At 59.3% G+C, this 17877-nt stretch overlaps 1 protein-coding gene across 2 annotated transcripts in view; it reads left to right on the top strand.

Annotated features, from left to right (window-relative positions):
• RBFOX3 (RNA binding fox-1 homolog 3) overlaps positions 1 to 17877 on the top strand; it is a 450056-nt gene that overhangs the window by 22819 nt on the left and 409360 nt on the right. Inside the window, exon 1 of one of the 2 annotated variants that reach the window (XM_043585747.1) lies at positions 8079 to 8195. The exons of the other annotated variant lie outside the window; for it this stretch is intronic. The gene's annotated coding sequence lies outside the window, so the exon portion shown is untranslated. Of the gene's footprint in view, positions 1 to 8078; positions 8196 to 17877 lie in introns of those variants that run through there. 2 annotated transcript variants of the gene reach the window in all.

Genomic DNA, 17877 nt, shown 5'->3' with positions numbered 1-17877 from the left:
GTGTGTGCGTCTGCGTGTACCTGTGGGCATCTGTGTGCACCTGTGTGTACCCGTGTGAATGCCTGTGTACATCTGTGCGTACTTGTGTGCACCTGTGGGCATCTGTGTGGTGTGTGCACCTGTGTGCACACCTGTGCGCTGGGCTTGACAGTGTAGGAAGGAGTCATGATCACTCTTCCCTGTTCCTCGTCGCTCCAGGAGGCAGAGGTGAACCCCCAGCCAGACAGCGAGTACGCGCGGTGGGTCTGAGGTCAGCATTGGAAGAATATTTTCCAGTAGGTACAGGTCCTCCCCTCGGCAGGGGGAGGGGGGAGTCTGTCCTGGGAGGTGGTGCTCAGGCCGAGCGAGGTGACACCCTGTTGGAGGGTTGTAAGGTCAGAGAGTTTCCCACAGAGGGAGGGGCTGGATCAGATGATGGCCGGCGCCTGCCTGCTCGGAAGCTTGTCTCGTTTCATTATTGATCCCCTGGACACGGTGTCTGTCAAAATTCTTGGCCGCCCAGCACCTCAGGAGGGGGCCTTCCCAGGAAGTGGGGTTTTCGAGGACATAGCTGGTTAGGATGAGTCGTTCTGGATTAGGTGGGGCCTAAACTCAATGTCATGCCCTTGTAAGAGGGGGGCGCACAGAGGAGGCCACGTGGAGACAGAGGCAGAGGGGAGGTGATGTTGCCTCAAGCCAAGGAGCCCCGAGAGTGGCCAGCAGGCCCCCGAAGCTGGGAGGTGGCCTGGAACGGTCTCTCACCAGAGCCCTGAGAGATGGTGCGGCCCTGCTGACACGCAGATTTGGGACTTCTGGCCTCCAGGACTGTGAGAGAAGACGTCTCTGTGGTCTTATGCCCCTGACGTTGGGTTCTGGCAGCCCCAGGACCCTGGCGCTGCTGCTGAGGCCCGGTGCACTCCCCACGTGTCACGAAAGGAGGACACTCCCTCAGTCTCGCCCTCTCCTGCTCTGGAGACTTCAGCATCAAACGGGAAAGCATTTTTCACGATGCCACATTTCCCGCCTTTTTCTGTTGAAGGTGTTTTACACGCCCGGTCAACGTTTCAACACCCACGAACCCCGCGACGTGATTGCTGTTCGTGCTGTGGGAAGAGTGCCGGAGCCTTGGGAGCACAGAGCCGGATGTGCCCGTGACTCAGTGTTTTCCAGCCCTGGCTCCCCTTCTCAGCCCGTCTCCTGCCACGCAGCCGTCTTTCATCTGCCTCCAGCCTCCTGAACTTGCTTCCCTTCACCTCTTGCTGGAGGTGATGAAGAACATGGGGGGGGTCCGATAAAATTCAGGTGTTTTGCCTACACAGTGCTACACACGTGGCTCTTGGGGAACACGGGGAAATCAGATTGATTTTCCAGGGTGCGTCCAGGTGTCTCGCGTCCTGTGGACACCCGGCGTCTTCTCTGTCCCCCGGAGAATCTGTCTGTCCAGGCGGATGCGTGCGCCTTCAGCTTGGGCAGCTCGCGCCTTCCCTCTGTTCGTGTCTGCTCAGATTCGGCTGAGCACATCCACACAAAAGGGACAAGAGTGCTACTTCTGTGGAACAAGCTTAGCACAGACCTTCTTCCCACAGGATTGCCTGGGGTTGCCTAGCAATCTGACAGCACTCTGCCTCGGCAGACACACGACTCGGATGGATTTTTCCTATTTTTAATTTGTTTTCTGGGTGGGTATTATTGTGCGATCACAGGCTGAGCTCAAAGATATGGCGTGCGTCCCACTCGAAACGAGTCGGTCTAGGAAGACGGGGAGGAACCGACTGGTCCTCAAACGGACTTCGGCATCTGTTCTAGGAGGCTCTCAGCTCCAGCCGCCGCCCCGGTTAGGAAAGTTGGGTGGCACCTGGGGTCGCTGTGCCCTGTGCCCCTCGCGCAGTCCCCAGGCCGTCTCGGCTCTCCAGAAGCAGCTGCGTTATCAAGCAGGGTGACGAGAGAAGTATGTGCAATGTGGACACAGGACCCTGAGCTGTCTGGATCTCCCTCTGACATTTCCCATCCACGTGGGAGGAGACATGGCATGATCTGCAAGGGGTTCGCCCTCCTCTCGAGAAGATAAATGTCAGAACTGCAAGCAACCGGGTACTGATGTAGAGCCGCACACTCTTAAATAAAATATCGAGTCTGGAAGTGTGTGTGTGACATTGGAGATACACCCACCTGCTCCCCTGCATGTGATGTGGGAGGTGCGGTGGGGGCGGGGGGTAGCCCTGCGCCCAGACTCCGAGGCCGGGTTGAGGGTCCAGGGCTTCTGCGCAGGTTCCCCGACAGTCTGGCTGCTCTGAGCCTCAGTTTCCTCCAACGTGACAGGAGGGGACTGTACGAAATGACCTCTAGAGCTGCTTGCGGTCGGAAATGCCGTGAAGACATCTGGGACAGGAAGCCGGGGAAGGGGTCAGACCGTGGAGGAAAATAATGTGAACTGGAGATTGAGTCTCGGGGAAAGCTGGCATTTGGGGAGCAGTGAGGGAAGCAAGCGGCAGGAAGGAGGAGGGAAGAGCAGGAGAGCTTGCTGTCGCGCAGGATGAGGAGGAAGTTTCCAGAAAGGGAGTGGACAGCAGGGCCACCTGCCTTGAATGATCAAGCACACTCAGGGTGGAGCGCGGGCTGGTTTGGGGACTCCCATCCCTGGTGGCCCTGGGAGAGGCATTCTGTGGGGTGCTGGGAGCAGGTGGGAACTGTCATCCATAACGGGGAGAGGGTGGCGGGAGCCGTGGGGAGAGAGCAGCGTCTCTGGATGGCGCTCACAGCCTGGGTGGGACCTGATCTGCGTTCAGGCTGGTGGGTGAAGGCCCCTAGAGCAGGAAAGATGGGAGAGGCGGAGGCACGAGAGGGCTGGACAGAGAAAGCAGGAGGGGCTCTGGGAGGAAAGGCAGAAGGGGAGGAAGTCTGAGCTCTCCCTTCCCAGGGACAAAGACGGTGCGGTCGACCGCCAGGAGCAAGGGCGGGCGGGTGGTGGCTCAGGTGTGCAGCCGGCCCAGCTGGCGTGGCCGGTGCTGTGGCTCCATGTGGGATGAGGGCCTCTCCACCCGCTGCGGCCAGAGGCCAGGATCTGGCCTCTGTGACTTCACTGGTTAAGTCAGTACTTGGAGCCTCTGACCCCCCAGGTTTCACCGTGATCTAGATTTCCTGGGGCCTGGGAGACACAACCCCCCCGGAGCCCCACAGAACATAAGCTTTTGCACGTCTGCCCCGCACGCAGGAATGTTAGTGGGTTGTTTCCCAGCCCCTGTGGGGCAGTCCCTGTGGGCCGGCCATGAATACAGGCAGACACTTCTTCAGGATCCACAGCGCTGCTCAGACCGTGGCCCAGATGGGAAACCCTGCGTAGCCAGCAGTGGGGTGCGGGGGTGGGGAAACGGGAGCACTGTGTGTTTATAGGTAATAGAAATATGGTGTGGAGAGGGGAGAGAGGAGAGGGAGGAGGGGCCTTCCTAGCAAGGAAGTTATCGTTGCCTTAAGTAGCCTTACCGTTTGCTCCGCTGGATGAAAAGTCTCACCCAGGAAGCCCGGTGACAAGCTCCACCAGCACGCCAGCTGGTCATCTGCGGCTCTGACAAGGTCGTGAAAGACCGACACGGAAAAGACGTCCCCGACATCCCTTTTCCTCCCGCCCTTCCCTCCTTCGGTGCGAAGTGGTCGCTCTAAAGGGCCACGGTGTCCTTCTGTCCTTTTTGGACGGAGGGTTGGGGAGAAAGAAGACAAGGGGAGTGGTTTGGGGGTCCCAGTGTGGCCTCGGGCTGAGTTTATGAGAGCCCTTCTTAGGGAGTCAGCGAAGGCACCATGGCGTCTGTTCTAGGAGGCTCTTGGCAAGGCCGCGAGGGCTTCCCGGGGGACGGAGGGCCCACCCCAGATGGGGTGTCCAGCAGGGTGGTGGGGGAGAATAGGCTGGTCTGCATTTTCTTTTTTTTTTAAATTTTTTTTTTTTCAACGTTTATTTATTTTTGGGACAGAGAGAGACAGAGCATGAACGGGGGAGGGGCAGAGAGAGAGGGAGGCACAGAATGGGAAACAGGCTCCAGGCTCCGAGCCATCAGCCCAGAGCCCGACGCGGGGCTCGAACTCGCGGACCGCGAGATCGTGACCTGAGCTGAAGTCGGACGCTTAACCAACTGCGCCACCCAGGCGCCCCTGCATTTTCTGCCTCACCGGGGCCACCCTCCTGTCTCTAAGAGGTCACTACCGAGGGATGAAACGAGTGCCTTCAGCTTATACGGGTGGCAGTGCTTGGAGAGGAGAGAGCAGGAGCTCCATCAGGACCTGGCCCAGGCAGGCCAGGGGCAGACCTGAACCTGGGCGGGGAACATTTGGAGTTAAACGGGCAGCATGATGCTAGAGGCATTTTTAAAATGTTTATTATTTTGAGAGAGGGAGAGAGAGACAGGGTGCAAATTGGGGAGGGGCAGAGGGAGAAACAGAGAGAGAGAATCTGAAGCAGGCTCCGTGCCGCCAGCACAGAACTGACGCGGGGCTTGAACGCACACACCACGAGCTTATGGCCTGAGCCGAAATCAAGAGTCGGACTCTCAACCGACTGAGCCCCCCAGGCGCCTCACGCGTCCAGAGACGTTTTGGTGAGCACAGCCCTCGACGCGTGTGTTGCTTCCACTTGGGCCGCCACCACCCTGCTCTACTCTGACGGCTCCCCTCCCGCGACCTTCCTCGTCTCTCCTGTAGATGGCCCTCCTCTCCCCCTTTTCCTGGAGCCATTGGCTCATCTGCCCCCACCCCCACCCCCATCATCCGCTTTCAGGCTTTCCTCCCCTGTTTTGTTGGAGCACACCCTCTAGTAGCTTCCTGAGAAACGGCGTGTAGGGAATAAACGTGTTTGAGACCTTGCGTGCGTAAGCGTCTTTATTTTAATCTCACATTTGGTTGTTAATCTGGCTGAGGAAGGGATCCTAGGCCAGGAGAGCTTTCCCGTTGGCACCGCCTCATCTGTCAGCTTCTGCTCTTGAGACCCGCTGAGGCCCCTTCTCGTCTGGGCTCCTTTCCACGGGACCTGGAGACTGGGGTGGGGGTGGGGGTTCTTTGTCCTTAAGGCTGTGCTTTCCGCGTTCATAGGCCTTCCTGTGGGTCAGTTTCCATCCGCTGTGCTAAGAACTCGGAAACTCTTCTCTAGGGAAATTTGCCTGATGGCGTCCTCTAAGTGCCTTCCCTCGAAGGGCGTCCTGCTCTTGGTGCGTGGGTGCCCGTCTTCTCTGCTGCCTCTGAGGACATTCAAGTGGCCGATTCTGATCCTTTCTCCTCTTTGTTTCCTCAAAGTTGCCCCCTCCCACCCGTCCTGGGTTATTTGGTGGCTGTTCTCTGAACGGTTTTCCTCCGTGTCTGGTAATGGGGGGGGGGGGTCTACTCATATTTAGGGGAGGGGGCTGCAGAGCCCACGGGAAGCTCTGAGGGCCGGGTAGGCATGTCCACTGGGGCTTTCCTGGAGGAAGGCTGGTCTGCTCTGTGCCGGGAAACAGCAAGTTTATGTCTTTAGGTTTTCCCTAAAACCTGCGGGAGGAGAAAGGGGCTCTCCTGGCCTTGCCTGCGGGATGGGGTGCTCTGGGGGCCGAGCGGGGCTCCCCGCCTCTGGAGTACAGGATGCCTCTCTGGCCCCAGAGCCTCTGCTTCATTCTCCTCAGGGGATTGCCATTCTAGTCTCAGAGGTAAGTCTCCTTTCGTTTTGTCCCTAATTATTATCGCAAAGGACCATTCTCAGTTCCTCCTCCCTGTTCTTGCTTAAGAAAATCCAAAAAACAAAAAGTCTCCAAGTCAGAGGTTTGTAAAATCCTCTTGGATGATATCCCAAGATGGACAGCCTCCTAGGTGCTCCTGATAAGAGGACATACAGATGGGTCCTGATGCCCTTTTCTGGCCAGATCCCTAGTTTGATGGCAGCTGCGGCCAGCAGGATTGTTCCCTGGGGCTCGAGGCCAGCCTCGCTGGGGCCTGTCCCCAAGGGGGGATCCCGGTGTGCAGGTCCTGTGGCCGAAGCCGCCACAGATGCCGACTTCGGCCCACACACAAGGGGCTGAGCACTGGCTGGAGCTTGGGAGCAAGATTTGGTGCTGTCTTCAGAGGGCTTTTCTGGAATGATCCGGAAAAGCGGCCTATAAGGAGCTGTGCCTTGCCTGTGAAGGAAGAGGCCTAGCCTGTAAGGAGACAGTCGGGTGATGGGGAGTGGGTGGGCCCAGCCACAAGTTGGAGGCCACGGAAGCCTGGACCATCCGACAGCAGAGGACAGACAGAGCCAGTTAGGTCTTTCGAGCAGGGATGTGCCATTTTAAATATGGGGGCCGGGGAAAGTTCAGTCAACCAAGCAGCTACCTTGCTGGTGGACAAGGCATTTATCCGGCGGTTAGCTGTAGGCCGAGCAGCCCACTCGAAATTGTATAGCACGATCCCCACTGGCCAAGACAGATCAATGATGCAGACAGGCTGGAGGGCCAGAAATTAAAAGCATTAAGCTTGTAAGTAGACAGTAGCCACTTGTCTTGGACGCTGTCTGTCTTCACCCTGCAGGGAAGGCAGCTGGCCGCTCAGAGCCCCGGCCATGCAGGAACACAGAGTTCACATCCCTCCCTTCACTGCCTCTGCGTCTTCTAGGCTCCTAGCAAACCCCAGATTCCATGACATGCTTTCTCCTCATGCAGAGAAGCAGGACAGTCAGGTGCAAGGAGGAATCATGGTTCCAGAAGCAGCATCCAGAAGTCACAGCGACCTGGGACGGGCTTTTCGTTTGTGTTTAGATCGAGAACATCTTTGAAGCTATAGCTACCCCCCCCCCCCCCCCCCGCCCTGTGGCATTCTGGGCCCAGCATCTGTTTTTCCCTTAGAAAGGAGAGCAAGGCCCTGCCCAGTGCTGTGGGTCTGTTTGGAACAGTGGGGGGCCTACTACCTGCCTTTGGTGCTGACCTTCCTGACCCCCAAGGGTCTCATCCCCGCTGCCCCACAGGATCCCCACTCCACTGGCCCTTTGCTTTGGCTTTGCATCTCCCCTCCCAGCCCCTAAACCAGAGCTCCTTCGCTGGGGTTGGGAGAGGGGGCTGGGGTGGTGGGGTGGGGACAGGACTGCCTGTTCTTCTGATTTTAGGTGCAACCTAAGCTGACCTGTGACAGTGACAGCCCCACTTCTCCAGCCAGGGCAGAAATGTTTACATAGGTTGGGTTGGCCAGTCTGGACAAACACCCCAGCAGTGACCCTGTGTGGCCCCTCCACTCTCCATCCAGAGAGAGTGGCAAGGCCGGGGATTTCAGGCCTGTGGGCAAAGAGGAAGAGGAGGCAAGGCAATGCAGACCAGCGGCAGAGGAGTGTGTGTGGGCGGGGGGGTATTCTCTCCCCTGCCTGAGTTGCATTTCTGGGGCGCCCCAGTGTTGTCCTTTCTGGGCCACGGCCAGGGAGGTGGGAGGGCAGGGGTCCTCAGAGGAGCTGCCTGCCCCCGCGATCGCCAGGAGGGAGGGAGAGGGGGAGGGAGGAAAGGCGGGGCCAGGGCCGGTGGGCGGCGCTCGCGGGGACCCCCGCAGCTCCGGGCTCCCGGGACCCCTGCGCCTCGCCCACTTCTTCTTTTCGGGGGGCTCCGCGGGGGCCGGCGCTGCGGGCCGCCAGGGTGCGTCGGGCCTCCCCGCCCCGCTGCTGTCCCCGGCCGCGCGGCCGCCCGAGCCCCCTCCCTCGCCGCGCGCTGCGCGCTCCGCCCGAGCCGCCGCCGCCGCCGCCGCCGCCGCCGCCGCCGCCGCCGCGTGCTCCCGCTGTCTCCTCGCTCCAGCCGAGCGAGCCGGAGGAACCGGGGAGAGGGAGAGAGCGAAAGGGGGAGGAGAGAGAGGCGAGAGGAGAGAGAGGAGGGAGGGAGGGGTACAGAGGGAGGGAGGGAGGGAGAGGGAGAGAGAGAGAGAGAGAGAGAGAGAGAGGGAGAGGAGGAGGCGGCGGCGGCGAAGAAGAGCGAGTGCGGAGCGCCGAGCCGCGGGGCTGCTCCGGAGCCGGCGGAACCTCTTCGGATAGCCGCCCCGGCCCCGGCCCCGGCCCCGGCCCCAGCCCCAGCCGCTCGCGTGGTCGGAGGAGACGCGGCCGCCGCCGCCGCCGCCCGAGCCCGGCCCCGCGTGCCACTCGCCGCCGGCTCGCGGTGCCCGCGCGGCCCCGGGACGCCGCTGCCCCCGCTCGGCGGCCGGGATGCAGCCGGGGCATGGCCGCCGGGCCCCCGTCACCTGCCGCGGGGAGCGCTGAGCCCGTGAGTAGCCCGACCCTCGCCGCCCGCGCATCGCCCTGCGGCGGTCATTACCTTCGCGTGGAGAGGGCTGGGGGCCGGGCGGGGGGGTGGGGTGAGCGCGGCCCGGGGAGGGGCTCGCGAGACCCCGCAGAGGGAGGCGGGGCTGCAGTGCGCGGCCGGGGACCGTCCCGAAGGCGCGCGGGGAGGGGTGGTGCCCTCGGGGTCAGGGGTCTCCGCGCGGGGTCTGGGCTCCCCGGCTCCCTCCCGGGCTGGGGTCGGGACACGTGGCCCAGCCGGAGGCCGGAGGGGCGGATTTGTGAATGGGAAGGCCCCGGGGTCGGGCTCCATGGAGACGCAGGGGAGTCCCGCGCGCTGTGTGGCGGTGGTGGCGGCGGTGGCGGCGGCGGCACAATGCCCGGCGTGGGGAAGTCCCCAGCGGGGGGGGGGGGGGGCGCCGAGGCGCACGGAGATCCCGGCCCGGTGGGGCGCGTCCCGGAGGGCGGCCGGAGCCCGCTCGGGTGGGAGCAGGGGTTAGCGACCCCGTGGGGTGCAGTCCCCTTCTCCCCCGGCACCCAGGCCGCGGGAGCCCAGCCCGAGTCCTCGGGGGGTGGGGGCTTCACGGGAGGAGTTGACCCAAAGGAGTTGTGGGAAGGAAGGGGCTCCCACGGCTCCCTAAAGAGGACCCGGGCCGCCGCGCTGTGTGCGCGAGGGTAGGCGGAGGAGGGGAGGGGTGGGGGCGAGCAGCGCGCCGGGCCCTCCAGGGGGCGGGCTGGGGGCGCTCCCGGCGGAGTCTCCGAGAGGCGTCAGGGAGGCTCCAAGCCGAACCGAGTCTGCTTCTCCCCAGCCTTGGCCGCTCCCCCGGGGGCCAGCGCAGCCCGGCTGGAGAAGCCGGAGCCGGGGCAGCGGGGCATACCCCTGGCCCAGACTTTCTGCCCCGGCGGCTCTGGGGCCAGTGGCGCTCCTCCCTTTGGGAGGGTTGTCTCCGCGGGGCCCCGGGCGCGGCCCGAGGCCCAAGGTCGCATCCACTGCCGGGCGCGGAGCCTCCCCGGCATCTCCGCAGTACGCGCGCTGACAGGGGCCCTCACCCAGTCGGAGAGAGGACGAGGGAGCGGCGCCTGGCGCGGAGGGACGTTGGGACCCCGTCCGTCCCAGAGCGGCCCTGGGATCCAGAGTGTCACGTGGGGTGGAGGGTGTCTCTGGGAGTCTGGAACCCCGGCCCCGCCAGCTAGCGCGGGGTCCTGCGGGGTGGGGAGAAACTCCTCCGTGACAGGTTTCCAGCCTTTCCGAGGGACTAGGTTTATTTTTTAATGGCCACTTTTAAAAAGGACTCCCGCGGCGCCGCACTTACTGACGCGCGAAACACCCGGCAGTGGAGGCAAAGGAAAGGGGCCGAAGGAACCATCCCCCAGGAGAGACCTCCTTGTCCCCTCCTCACCTAGGGGTGAAGTCCGGCCTCTGCCTGCGCCAGGTTGCTAATTTCCTGTTGAGACACCCGCTTGGCTCAGGGACGCCCTGGGCGCCCACCGGGGAGCCCAGGGCACTTAGCACCCAGCAGGTACCAGGCTCATGGAGTCAGGTCGAACGTAATGAGGTCTTTCAGTCGGAAGACAGCTTTGGTTTTATTGGCCTGCAAAAAATAAATACGTAAATAAATAAAAAATAAGTAGAAGTATAAACGTGACAGCAGTACCTGCTCATTAAGTGTGCATAGTGGATCTGGGCGGATGTCTTAATTAGGCGGCGTTGTTAATGGGGATATTACACTAATTAAAACTAGACCCTCCAGGTGAGCGAAAATTGTGGAGGGAGAGGGAGAAAAGTTGCACTGAGAGGGCTGCCCGATGAAAGCAGGGTGCCTGCGGGTAGGGGGAGTGCCCCCGGTGGGGGCTTCGGGGGCAGCGTCAGGGGCGGAGGGGCACTTTCTGAGCACCAGTTAGGCGAACCCGCTCTCTCCGCCTCCACCAGGGAGCGTTTAGCCGCCTCCAGAGCCGAGGACCAAGGCTGCCGCCCCCGTTCATCCCCGGGGACTGGAGGCCTCCCTGCGTGGGCACCGACTCGCGGCACACTCCTGGGAGCGACGCTTAACCCCTCGTTCTCCTGCTGGGAGATTCTGGGAGGGCGACAGCGTGGGTGATGTGGGAAACCCTGGGGTTTGGGGAGCAGAGGTGAAGCGAACGGGGTGCACCCAGGCCTGGGCCTGGTGAGGCAGCTGCGTGTGAGGGGGAGGTCTGGCCGTGGTGCATAGGCTGTTGGCGTTGGAGCTGTTGGGGCTTTCTGGCACGAGGCGCCCCTTTCCAACAGCGATTCCCTTCCTGCATAAAAAGATGACTTAAATGACTTATCTGATCCACCCGCCAGAGGCCTGGGGCTTAGAGAGACCGCCATCCACTCCTGGGCCTTGGGTTGTCTCAGGACGCTGGGAGAGAAGCTGGGAGTCCAGGAAGTACCCCCCTCCTGCCCCTCCACCTCCCGCCTGGCCTCTCTGTGCTGGGCCTTCATTGGGAATGCCCCTCACCCAGTGCCCTCGGGCAGGAGCAGCGTAGAGCTGGGTGTATTCACTGACCTTCTGCAGGGGCCAGAGGCCAAGCTGGAGGGAAGGAGCGGGGAGGCCTGGGCGGCCCCCTACTACCTAGGGCGCGGCGGGTGTGCAGCCGGCGGCAGCACCAAGGACAGGGCCCGGGGCGCGCTGCCTGCGCTCCTGAGCTCCCGCCTCTCCACGTGTCCTGGGGCCGCTGGGGGCGCTGCCGCCGGAGCTCGCCCTCACCCTGCTAGGGGGAAGGGGAGGGCTCCTGAGGCTCGGGCAGAGCCAGGGGAGCCCAGGGCCAGCGAAGAGGCAGATTTCGGGAGGAGGCAGGTGGGAGGACTCCTGGGTGCCATTCCAGAGTGGGCCTTCTGTGGTGTTCCTGCCACTTACTCAACTTGAAGCGTTGCCAATGGCTTGTGGGAGAAAAGGAGAGAAATGATAGAGCTCTTTGCTATCTGGGATACACAAGATATGGCGGCAGCCAGAAAAAAAAAATTGTATCCCAGTTGTGGATCCTTGCCAGTCTGGTATAGAGCTCAGGCCTGTCTCTCCCTTGCAGACTTCTTTCCAGAGCCCCCTCCCCCCCAACCATGGCCCGAGGCTCCTTTATTCTGTGATGTGTGCAAGTTGCTTTTACGGTTCTGACCGTGGTTGATGTATCCCCACCTCCTCCTTTACGTGCGTGCTGTTGGGTGCCTGCTCGTGGACCCAGCAGCGAAGGAGTGTACGAATGAAGGCAGCTCCTATCCCACCCAGAAGTGTCGGGGGTGCGGCGGGGGGACAGTATAACGGGCCTGGAGGAGCGTGCGGGGGCAGGGGTGTCTCGGTGACCATGGAGTGACAGTGCCGAGCTCGAAACTGAAATGTTATTTTTCAGCAGTTGCAACGTGGGGCTCACCTCCTCCAGCCCGGCTGTCCGCCTGCCTGCAATTTTTGGTCAGTCATCTCTCTGTATTTATTTATTTCCACACTCCTTCTTGATACTCTGTTATAAAGAAAAATGGAACCTGACACACAGCTGGCATTTGGTGAGGAATTTTTTATTTTTAAACAAGTGAAGGGGAAAAACCATCTTGAAACTTTCCCCCTTGAACAGAGGTGCTCCTTCCTGGGCACCTGCCTTTCCCTAAATCCCTTTTCTTCCGCACAAGGTGCCGGCTTTATGAACACATTCCATTTGCACCTCTGTCTTTTTGATTAGCTGCAATATCTCCCCACGTTCTTTTATGAAGCAGCTCACTATTTTCACAGCTGCGTGAAACATGCAGGCAACCGAAACATCTTATTTTCTGCAGCCTCTCTGAAGTGGGTTTCTCTCTGAACCGTCGCTGCCTCTTTTATTGATAACGTTCTGGTTCCATCTCCCCCGCCTTTTTTTCTTACTGTCTGTCTATCTGTGTGTCTGTCTGTCTCTCCTCCCCTTTTCACGTCTTTGTTTCTCCCCCCCACCCCCGTACTTTCTGACCGGTGCAGGCACTCATAAGTGACTTTCTCCTGGCATTACCTGTGAGAGTCGAGGACAGCTTTCCATCAGCAGCTGGATGGTGGTAATGATTGAGTCCGTGGTGGGGTCTGTTCTTTGTGGGGGACCCGCAGATGGAAGGATGAACAACCTCGCGCCAGGAACTGCTTTGGCTTAAAAAACAGACATTTCAGAGAGCAGTGCACCACGTGAACGACTCTGCTGTGGCAGCTTCTCAACACTTGAGCCGCCACCAAATCGTGCCTTAGGAGGTGACTTGAGATAATAAAGGACATAAAACGTGTTACTTTATTTGAAAGTGTTTCCTTCAGTGAGGGGCGGGGGGAACTCAGCATCCAAATTGTGTTTTGGAAAGCACTGCCTGTCTAGGTGAGCAGAACCGAATGCTCTCACTCAGGAGCAGGGTAGGCCACCACGAGGGACGGATGAGGGATGGTGAGCCGGCAGGGCCCTCAGGGCCTAGGAAACACTGTCAGTTTTTATTTTATGTTATTTTATTTCATTTCTTAAGTTTATTTATTGGGGGGGGGCATGAGCAGGGAGGGGCAGAGAGAGAAGGAGACACAGAATCCGAAGCAGGCTCCGGGGTCTGAGCTGTCGGCACAGAGCCCGACGCGGGGCTCGAACCCACGGACCGTGAGATCATGACCTGAGCTGAAGTCGGATGCTTAACTGACTGAGCCACCCAGGTGCCCCCAATTTTATTTTATTTTATTTTATTAAAAAAAAAATTTTTTTTTAACGTTTGTTTATTTTTGAGACAGAGAGAGACAGAGCATGAACGGGGGAGGGTCAGAGAGAGGGAGACACAGAATCCGAAACAGGCTGCAGGCTCCGAGCTGTCAGCACAGAGCCCGACGCGGGGCCCGAACTCACTGACCGCGAGATCATGACCTGAGCCGAAGTCGGCCGCTTAACCGACTGAGCCACCCAGGCGCCCCCCAACTTTATTTTAAATTGGGGGCCGAAAGATGTGCTCAGCTATGTGACAGGGACGTCTTCCTTTGAGTCTAGTCTCCACTCCTGTGTAGCTCAAGGCTGGTACCTGCTGATCTCACTGGAGGTGGGTGGGTTGTAACTTGGTAGCATTAACTTCATGTTTGGGGGGCGGGGTGGGGTCTTTAGAGGCTGTGGTGTTCTCTGAGGTTCAAGAGCAAAGCAACTCTTGTTGCAAGATTTACTTTTTAAGGTTTAATATTTAAAGCCAGGGCATATTCTCAGCAGAAAACAAAATGAGGGAGAACGTGTGTGTTTTTAGCACCTATTGATTTGGTTAGTGGCTGTACTGAGATCTTCCTCCCAAGGTTCTAGGAGGATAGAGCCAGGGAGAAGTGAGTGCACCGTAGCTCGCCGTGCCGGGCTCCGTGTCACCTCCACCCCTGTCATCAGTGCTGTGTGTGCAGGTGTCTCTGCCAGGTGTCTGCTGAATGCTGTGGGGAGTGAGCCAACCCTCTGGTCCAGTATATACCGCACTGTGACTGGGAACCAGGACAAGAGGCAGGTGCTCAGGGATGTCTGTTGCACCCTTTTAGAAAACAGCCCCACTCACAGGTGAGGGAACTACCTGGGGACAGACACCTGCTACCGGCCAGACCCTGCGCAGTTCCATCAAGTTCCTTCTGGGGGACCAGACAGGTCATAACTTGCATCTTTGGCACGTAAGAGAGGAGAATCTGTGTGCCCTTATTCTCTGAGACATCTTACTTTCACTTCAAAATTCTCCTTCCACCAAAACAAAAAAGCAGAAAGTAACATAGTCCCCTCCAAAAGATCCCCTCTCACGGGGCTGCCAGTACAGTTGTGTGGGTAGCGCACTGCACAAGCCTAGGGCACATTTGGAGCTCTACCTGTGAATAGGTGGAACACTGCAGCCCTGCTCACCCATCAATGGCTTCTTGTCTGTGACATCAAATGAGCCTGGGAGGTGACGATGACAGGGAGGGTGACCCTCTGGGGCTGGGGCACTTCTCCTGACCCCCTTGCAGTTTGTGTCTTTGGGCTCCAGGTGACTGGGGATTCCTGGGTTCGGTATCATGTCTCAGGATAGTTTTCCTTTAGGCCAGGATAACGAGAGCACAGAGAAGCACATTGTTCTCAGCGCTGAAGCCTCTGTGTGTAAAAACAGGAGCCTCTGGGAAAAGCCAAAGAACATGCAATGTAGTTGTATTAAAAAGGTGGATTCAACTGGATATTTAAAGAGGGACGAACACCCAGGTACAGGTAGAAATAGTTTGGGGTGCCCGGGTGTCTTAGTCGGTTAAGAGTCTGACTTCTGCTCAGGTAGTGATCACACTGTTCGTGGGTTTGAGCCCCGCGTCGGACTCTGTGCTGACAGCATGGAGCCTGCTGGGGACTCTCTCCCTCTCTCTCTGCCCCTTCTCCCGCTTGTGCGCACGCTTTTGCTGTCTGAACGTGTATAAAGAAGCTTACAAAACAATGTTTAAAAGCGTAATTTCTCACTAAACCAACGGTTTAAAACCCTTACTGAACATAAATTAGAAGTGTCTCTACTGGATTAAGTTCTGGAATCTTCTGGAAGTTTCCTTTTAGGGATTGGGTGCCCGGCATTGCTCCCTGGTCTGTACACGGGAGTTGCTGGGCACCTGCAAACAGAAGCTCCTGCCGGGGACTTCTCCCCGACCACGTGTTTGTTTTCTTTTCTGTTGGCAGTAGCAAGAAGGGCTTTGTAGGCTCCTGTCTGCCGCAGGAGGCGTGAAGGCGTTTTCCAGTGGTTCACGTGACATGGCCACGCGCACGGGGTTGCCCTGTTTCCCATTGCCTTGGGGCCCGAGAAGAAAAAGGAAAACCGGGATGCCTCTGTTCCGGCTCCTCGTGGGCTCCCCCAGTGCCTGCTGACTCATGCTCACAGCCTGGCCTCTCCCCGGGGGTCCAGTCTGAACCCTCCGTCAGTCTCCTTGTTAACAGGGACTCCCTGAGATTGGACATCACCGCCTCCTCCCATCAGCCGAACCCCCAGGACACACGCTTTTAGATGCACGTTCAGATGCAGCACAATTTGTGAACAAAGCTCGTTACCTTTCTGGAGGCCTTCCTGGAGGCAGCGGCACTGCTGGTCAGCGCGAGCGCCCGCAGGGCCGGCATGGGGGGGGGGGGAGTGGACAGCGTGGGGCGGGTAGCTGACCGCGGCGTGCTGTGGGGAGGGGATCCGCCTTCTCCCCCCTGCGGGTGGGGCAGGTCCTCACACCTGTTTACTCAGCCGAGCAGCGGGGAGGTGGGACGTACAACCAGCTGGCACTTAGTAGGCACACAGCAGCCGGTGGCGAGCGCGGGCCTTTCTGGTGCCGCCGGCCTGTTACAGGAGCGAGTGTCTTGTCCGGGTCAAGGACACTGTACTGTTTCCTGTCGCCGTGAGGAGACGACATGGTTTTAAAATGGTTCCAGGTAGGGTTGCAGGTGCCAGGGTGGAAATGAGGCTTGGCGTCTCTCTGGTCATTTCTTGCTTGGGCGGCCAGGAGGTGCCCCCCGGAGGAGCCGGGCAGCTCATGTCGTCAGGAGCAGGCCAGGCGGAGGTCCTGTCGGTGGGGCTGTGGACCCAGGGATCACCGTCGCCAGGGCGCTGGGAGAGGGGAGGCTCGCCTGCTGGCGGTGGATTGCCTCGGGCCGCCTCCCCCCACCTCTGCTTCCTGGGGGGCAATCTCAAGGACCGCAGTTGGGGGGGTGCGGCACCTGGGCTCTTTGCTTTTGCAGGAATGGCCTTGGATTGCTGGGCTGGGGGGGCCTAGGTCATTGCCAGCTGGGTTTCCATGTGGGGTGGGAAAGAAGAAGAACCTTGGCCTCGCCCCCGCCACCAGAGCCCTCTGAACCTGTAGGTTGCCACCGTGGCACTTACTCTCAGACAGAGGGATTCTCTTCCTTCTCTGCGTTCGGTGTGCAGATGAGTGAAAACCGAAACACGGTGTTGCAGAAACCATTAGCAGTAAACATAAAGTGTGCTTGTCTTTCTGGAATCTTGACTCTTCCTCACTGAAGGGACCACAGTGGTGCCATTAGGCATGGCTGGGGCCCCCACCGCAGGGACAGTCGAGGCGGAGCCGGGGCCCAGGGGGCTGCTTACACAGGCCTCCTGTAGACCGGGGACCGGGCTGCGGTTCACCGACTTCCCCGCTGCGCTCCCTGAGCTGCTCATAATGGACTGGATAGCACTCGCTGCCTGCCCCGTAGGGGTGCCACCCGTGGGCACATTAGTCAAGTGTTTCGGAATCTTAGCAGAAAAGAGAAGATCTGGGGAAAACTCACAAGGTGAGAATTAATATTTTCAGCGCTGTAATATTATAAGCGGCACCCGCAGTCAGCCGATGCCAGGGTGCGTGCTACCGCGAGTCTGCTCTTGGCCGAAGGGAGGGACACGGAAGCTGGACAGTGGCCTGACCTTTGTCTGGTGGGGCGGCCCGTTACCCTGCTCCTCACCGCGAAAGCCCTTCTGCAGGTGTCAGGGACGACTTTCCAGCGTGACTGGAAGCGAGTGCATTTTTCTTTCCCGCCACAGACCTCTCCTGGGACAGTTAAGTGGAGCCCCGTAGAATCCTTATTCTTTGGACTCTTCCGGCACTCCATGACCACGGCTGGGATCTTTCTCCAAGTTTTCCCTTGAGTTGGAAAACACATGTGTGGTGCTCTATGGGCGTCGACAGTGTTGCAGCGATCAGCATTTGCTTTCCTGACTTGGCCGTGCTTAAGCATGGAAACCGAATGTTGCGTGGGTTCTACCCCCGCCCCCCCCCTCCCCCGCCCCCCGCCCCCGACTCGGGTTGAAATCTCATTTTAAAAGTAGAAGTGTCTGCACAGAACAGATGGGTACAAATAAAACCAGGTCATTGACAATAGTGTCCGTATTTACATGTTAAAAATGCAGCACGGGGTCTCTGCCCCCCTCCCCGTGTTATTCTTTCTTGGCTGTGTGTCGACATCCAGATCAGCTAAGGAAGGATCCCCTCCCCCCCAACCCCCGCCGTATTCTCTCCCCCATCATGGACACAATAATATGTTTTTCTCAGATCCTAAGACGAAAACTCACAAGGCCAGACTTGGGAAATTGGGGCCCCCGAGGATAATTTTTCCGAAAGTAATAAGCACTGGAAAACGAGGGCTGTAAGGGAAGTCTTTAGGTAATGATCATAACTGTGATGTGCACCACCTTGAGATGCTTTAATATACACCAGAATTACAGAAGAATTAAGTCTGCTGGAAGGGGAAGGAAGTGTGCTTTGGGCCCCGGGCCAGGTCTTCTGTCCCCACGCCGCCTCTGGGGCTCTGAGCCTGTGGCCTGCCCCCGTCTCTTATGGGGAGGCCCCTGTGCCCCCGGCCAGGGTCACTTGCACACACGGTGCGGATGGAATAGAGAAATAGAGTTCCCTCCCCACTGGGTTCCTTTCAGGGCTGTGCTGTTTTCCAGCAAGGGGTGTGAACGCGGAGACTTCCCCAGCTTCTGGCCCCGCTTTAGTGGAGTCGGGCTGCCTGAGAGCTGGGGCCGGAGGGCGTGGCCCGGGGCACCCCCATGCACACCGCACCTTATGGCTGCAGTGCTCCCCCCCTTAGGCGCAGGCAGAGCACGTGGCCTTACGTGTTCTTCTGCCCATCCCTCTTTCCCCCTCCCTGACCCCACAGCCTCTTTCTCTTCCTCCTGCTCCCCCTACCTCCTGCCCCCCTCCACCTTCAGAGCTAGCAGGCTTCTCCGG

Source organism: Prionailurus bengalensis, chromosome E1 (genome assembly GCF_016509475.1).
Source record: "Prionailurus bengalensis isolate Pbe53 chromosome E1, Fcat_Pben_1.1_paternal_pri, whole genome shotgun sequence".
NCBI classification, from domain to species: Eukaryota; Metazoa; Chordata; class Mammalia; order Carnivora; family Felidae; genus Prionailurus; species Prionailurus bengalensis.
The sequence above is the reverse complement of the archived record's forward strand: the minus strand, read 5'-3'. Positions and strand labels throughout refer to the sequence as shown.